A 6,071-nucleotide genomic window follows, 5' to 3' on the forward strand; every position below is an offset into this window, starting at 1 on the left:
AATTTCACATAACATATCAAAAAATTGGCGATGTCGAACCGTACGTTTTGGAGATACGATTTTTGAAAATAAAAACTGCGTTTTCGACGCGCCACGCGCAAAAACGGGAAAATGACGAAATCGGCAAAAATCAACTTTTTCACTAAAACTGCGATAACTTTAAAATTTCAGCGATGACCTATACATGTCTGGGTACCAAAATTTTCGTAATTGAGAGACGCAACTTTTGGTACCATAACATCTATAGGTCATCGCTGAAATTTTAAAGTTATCGCAGTTTTAGTGGAAAAAGTTGATTTTTGCCGATTTCGTCATTTTCCGTTTTTGCGCGTGGCGCGTCGAAAACGCAGTTTTTTTCAAAATCATATCTCGGAAACGTACGGTTCGACATCGCCAATTTTTTGATATGTTATGTGAAATTTTCCGAGGAATCCGATAAAAATATTTTCAGACATAGGCTCTTTGGTCCAGACACGGTCAAAACGCCATTTTAAGTTTTCATACGACTTTTTCAATAGTTAAGCTAGATTTTTGGAACTTTTTACTATTTTTCCCAAATAGCCAAACTCATCACCTTTCTTTTGCGTCTAAGACAGCTAAAATCGGATGAAATGGCGCGGAGATATGATTTTTAGAAAAAAGTGGTTTTTGCGAAAAATGACGAAAATTGCCATTTTTTGAACCACCCTAGCACGATGTAGGCCACCCTAATGGCCAAACAAAAAAATACGGGTCTAATTATTTTGGCCAAGGAACCCCCAGAAAAATTTTGAGCCCGATCGGAGAACTTTTTTTTTGGTTTAGGCTCTTTTCAAATGGAATTGCTGTATATATATTTATAGGGCAAATGAAAACTTGCTGTCGCAGAGCATGAGTTTCCATCGGGTAGCGCAGACACGCGCTGGTCCCCTGACTGAAAAGTCCGTCCGACGTCCGTCGTTTGTCGTCCGTGCAATTGTACGACGTCGCACGACAATGTCGTACGACTTTCGCGCGAATGTCATACGTTTTTGCACCAAAATGTCGTGTGTGTCGTGCGATCGGTAATCGAAATTGTTCGACATTGTCGTACGACATTCGACAGACGTCGCACGGTTTTATTATTTAGGATGTCGTGCCTTTGTCGTGCGCTGTAATTTCGGATTTCTAGGTTATGTTTCAATTAAAATTAGTTGTTTTTGGCATTAATTAATCATTTTAATTTATCTAGATTATTTTACAATGGGTTGGCACTTTTTGAAGAAAATAAATTTACTTTTCTTGCACGCGCGATTTGTCTGACGCTCCCAGTGGAGTTTGGTCGGTTGCCAAGAAGGTGCTGAAGGAGTTGGCCGGCGGATTGAAGAAGGTGTTCCGTCGGTTCAGGCGTTTCTTTGGCCAGGGTCTCCTTGTCCAATTTGTCATAGACGCCGGGAGTGTACAGCGGCCGGCATCGGTTCTTTCGGAACGCTTCCAGTTCTTGGCGTCCAGCACGGTTTCCTTCTACGTATTGTATTTGACCACGTTTGCAGATGTTTTGGGACCGGCAGTGCGCCAAGGCGACGGTCCCATCTCAGTTCGGCGAGTAGATTCGCGTTCTGGCAACTACAGGGGGTTGAGACGTTCGACGCGCGGTTGCATCGTCTTTGAACCTGTTAGAAGAAAAAACACTTTAAAAATAAAATTGATCGAACAGTTGGCTTAAGCCATTCTTACCAGAATTTTCATAGTAAACTCCAGCAGCAGATTCATGCCCTGCTGGGATTGTCTGTTTAACTGCGAACCGAACTTGGCCGCTGATGACCCGCGGGGTGCTCGTTACAGCATGTTTAGTTGTCTCATTTGGCCCATGTTGCCACCACTTTCTCCTCTTCCGCTACCACCTCCCATGCAATTTTTTTTTATCAATGTCGGCTGCAGCATCTTTTCCAAACTGTTGCGCAGATTCACGGACTTTTTGCGAGCCGGTGCAGCATTCTTGAGCTGATCACGCGAGTACTTTGCTTTCCTCCAGTCCACGTCGGGATCATTGTTACGGTGGAGGCCGTTGCTGGATTGGTGCTTGGTGTTGTCTCGGTTGATGGCGCAGGCAGGTGTGGAGTTCATTTCTTGTTTCAGGCTCAGTAGCGACGGGCGCTTCCTACTTGACGACGAGCGCATATTATTATTAATATTAATTATGTTATTATTTTTTTACTTACTCTTAGTATGTTACACTAAATTAACGACGACGAAAACCCTGTCGAGTGCAATTGCTGAGGGACAACATGTGGGCGGTCCGTTTGTTCTCGTTCACGCTTATTATCTCCACCAGATTCATGCCCTGCTGAGATTGTTTGTTTGGCTGCGATCCGGACGTTAGTTTCGGCATGTGTTGTTGTCTCATTTGGCCCATGTTCACACCGCCTCCTCCTCCTCCGCCCCCATCTCTCATGCAATCCTTGATGAACGTCGGCAAAAGCATCTCGTAGATGCTAATCCATGCCCATCCCGTTGGCACCTCCTCCATGGTTTAGACCAATTACGAAGATCCAGCCGGTTTTTCGTGAGCCGCATTCTTGCCGCATTCTTGAGCGGTATCAGCTGATCGCGCGAGTACTTTCGCTTGCCGGACGAATTGTTCGGACTCCACAAGTCAGCGCCGTACTCGATGAAGTTGGACTAACACGACTGTTTGGTAGGAATCATCCCAACGGTGGCGGCCGTCGCAGTCTAGGCGTAGGTTCCGTCGCCATCACAACGCCTGTTATCGTCGAACTCGGACTTGGGAACGGGCACGACGGGCGGTCCGTGTTGGTGACCGTGTGGTGGCTGATGATTCAGTGGAGGCGGATGGTGGAGATGTGGTGGTGATTTGTAATGCTTCGGTCCCATGCCGGCGGGAGGGCCGCTCAGTTCCGGAGTATCCTGGTGAAGATGATGTGACGAGTAATTACAACAGTCTAGTTCAACGGCATTTAGTGGAACCCTGTTCCTATGGGAGGCGTTCTCCGGATCCGGGTATAGATGCTGCGAACGTCGTAAAGGAGGTTGAATCGCTGAATCGTTGTAAATCTTGTCCAGTACGTCCTCCTGTGTGCCCTGACACGATCCTCGGCACGATTCGGGGCTACCGCTGAGGCAACGGAACCTACTGCATCTGCGGTATTGAATAAAGTGGATTAGTGGCATCTTTCTTATTAAAAGCGCGACCGGGCGATGAAAGTGGTTAGTGGTATTTACTTTGACGAGACTGCGGTTGTCCCCAGCTGGATTGTGTCGTGCCCGATGGTGTTGGCCAGGATCGGTGCCGACTGTTTGTAGTACTGCGGCGGTTAGGCCGATGCTATTCCCGGCATCGAACTACAGTTCCACGGGTTACCTGGTATCCGGCTGTCCATAAAAAGAACAATTTTAAATACAACGAAACTAACTACTGGTTATAACTTACTTTTTATGCTGCAATTTTGGTTTGCATTTATTCGTATTTTTTAACTACAATCTTGCACTTCTGTTCGTCATAACATGTTTTTGCTTGATTCAAACTGTCAAAGTATTTTCGTCGACACGGGCGATTCGTCAATCTGTCAAAAAATCGATGCGAAAAACCAATGTCATGCATGTCGAGTGTTTGTCGTTCGTTTGTCGCTCTTTCGACCAATCGATATCGAAACGGTAAAATCAAAACCGTGCGACAACTCGTACGACGTGCGACATTTTTCAAACAGGGTCGTAAATAGCGAAAAGAAAATAATATTTTTATTATCACATCGACTGCACTCAGGATCAGGAACCACCGACTGGTAAAAGACGTCGTTGCCTTAAATGACTTTGGCAAAAATCAAACCGGAGGTAACACACCTGTGTTCAGACTGACTTGATTAAAACTGTTCCAACACATTGAAATAGTTTTTCTCTTTGCTAAGGACCGGTCGAGCACTACGTTCGCGAAACCTTAGATGTCGTTGGTCAGGCTCCACTTCGAACCAAAAGTAACATTCAGGAGTTTAGTGCCTGGAACGTCCTCAAATTCGCGCCAACGGGAATCTTGTATTTCGTTAAGGTGAATAACGTCGACGGACAAAACGTAGATGCAGATGGCCCCAAAAACGAGTGCGCATCCGCACTTTAGTGCCCCTGCTGGAATGCGCAAGAAACCGAGCCAATGGAATTGTCGTCTTTCGTCAAGATCAAAGACCTTGATGAATAGAAGGCCGACATCGATGGTGGAACGCCGCTAGAAACCGCCCCAACACAACGGGAATCTCGGACTTCAGTGCCCCTGTTCCCGTACTGAATAATATCAACGAACCGGAACAACCAAATATTAGGCTTATACGACAACCTTTCTACTTATTCTCGTCAACTGCAGCAAACCTCAAGCATGGTGAATATTTATATAGGTAGTTAGTATTCTGATCCTCAAACAAAAGGGGATGCCTGACAGAAACGTTGAAAGTAGAATTTTCTTGGTTGAAAAAGACGCGACGCCACCTTGGATGCCACATATTATTGGCAAGTAAGGTGACGTCATACATGCAATGCAAATCCAAAAAGCATCTAGATAATAGGTTTCCCAGAAGCGGTTGAAAAGCCTATTTGCTGATCATGATGGTGTTCAATGAACATTTTATCGACATATCCAATATCTTACCACTTGCCTGCCCTCCTGAAAAGAGTCTTAAAAAGAATCACAAACAAGTAGACCGTTCATCAGTTTCATGTGAACAGCTAGTCAGAAAATATTATGTCACATCGCATTTGGCCTAACACTCTTTGTACTTGAATCTTACGTCCCAATTAGAGATGATGTCTGCAACGCAACAGGTTTTGCTGCGTTTAAGCAGCGACATGCCGTTCAATACTATATCGATGCCAACATTTCAAAAAGCATCATGTATACACCATCCTTTTTGAGAAAAACGCATTTGAATGTTGAGCACCCATTTTCAATTCCCATTTTAATATAAAAGCAAAATAAGATGTTCTAATGATAACAAACGATGAAAAACCTTGCTTTTATTGATACTTGATCATCCAAATTCAATAAAACATTATTTCCGTAATTTTATTTGAAAAAAAAAAAAACAAACATAACTTCTTTTGAAATCACCAACGTCTATATCACCCTGCTGTCATTGAGGGGGACGCTTTGTTATTTTCGCACTTTTTCATACGATTTTTTCCATTTTTTCAGTTCGACTATATAAAAAAGTGCAATCGTAGTTGAACTGAAAAAATCGTATGGGGAGGTGCGAAAACGAACTCAGCAAAGTGCGATTTTCAGCTCCAGTGTATCGAGTGCGGCACTAGAGTTATCTAAAGGTGTATTCACATTATACCGCATCCGCAGCCGCAGCCGCATCCGCACAAAATTTGACAGTACGGACGCACAGTGCGGACGCGATTTCTCCAATGCATTTCATATGCAGCCATTCACACTGTTCCGCATCCGTATACGGATCCGTACTGCGGATACGGATGCGGAACAGTGTGAATGGCTGCATATGAAATGCATTGGAGAAATCGCGTCCGCACTGTGCGTCCGTACTGTCAAATTTTGTGCGGATGCGGCTGCGGCTGCGGATGCGGTATAATGTGAATACACCTTAAGGGCGATCTCACGCACACTAGCGCACCATTTGTTTTGCTGGCTGGTACAAAATTTAACCTCAATTTTGTTCGTGTACGTATACGCAATACATGCGCACGTAGATAACTCTCTAAAGTTTCAGTTTCAAGATGGCGGCGAAACTCGTGCGGAACTAGCGCGAGTTTCTTCAAAAAAACACTTTGACAGCTCTGAGTGCGGCACTCAGTGCGGAACTAGCCCTCAAACGAACGTACCAAAAATTGCAGTACTAGAGCCATCGTGGTGAATAAATCAATCAAACGAGTCAGCGGTGCGTGCGCGTGTGAGTGAGACCGCGAGCAGTCCAAGCTCGTGGTGTGCGTGTGTTTTCGCAACAGCCCAAGATACTTGGGTGTTTACCGTGCTACCGGCGAATTTCGAAGTCGATTTATTGCGATTTTTAAAGACAAAACTGTAATTTTAAAGCGTTTTTGAGCTTGTTAGCTTCTAAAATATGTAAGAGTACTCATTGGGTTTGTTT

General features: G+C 44.6%; 2 long non-coding RNA genes across 3 annotated transcripts; both read right to left on the reverse strand.

Moving 5' to 3' along the window:
* Positions 1-1,124: 1,124 nt before the first annotated feature.
* Positions 1,125-2,926, reverse strand: LOC119770854. 2 transcript variants are annotated; one of them, XR_005279027.1, is made up of 3 exons: positions 2,181-2,926; positions 1,696-2,119; positions 1,125-1,631 (listed from the first exon to the last, which is right to left on the reverse strand). It is a non-coding gene; the product is annotated as an uncharacterized LOC119770854 (long non-coding RNA). The 2 variants fall into 2 exon arrangements; XR_005279028.1 differs by having other exon boundaries at positions 1,696-2,122.
* A 25-nt stretch (positions 2,927-2,951) lies between these two features.
* LOC119770855 lies at positions 2,952-3,559 on the reverse strand. Its single transcript, XR_005279029.1, has 3 exons — positions 3,410-3,559; positions 3,202-3,351; positions 2,952-3,118 (listed from the first exon to the last, which is right to left on the reverse strand). It is a non-coding gene; the product is annotated as an uncharacterized LOC119770855 (long non-coding RNA).
* Between the last annotated feature and the right edge of the window lie 2,512 nt (positions 3,560-6,071).

This window comes from Culex quinquefasciatus, chromosome 3 (genome assembly GCF_015732765.1).
Source record: "Culex quinquefasciatus strain JHB chromosome 3, VPISU_Cqui_1.0_pri_paternal, whole genome shotgun sequence".
Lineage (NCBI taxonomy): Eukaryota > Metazoa > Arthropoda > Insecta > Diptera > Culicidae > Culex > Culex quinquefasciatus.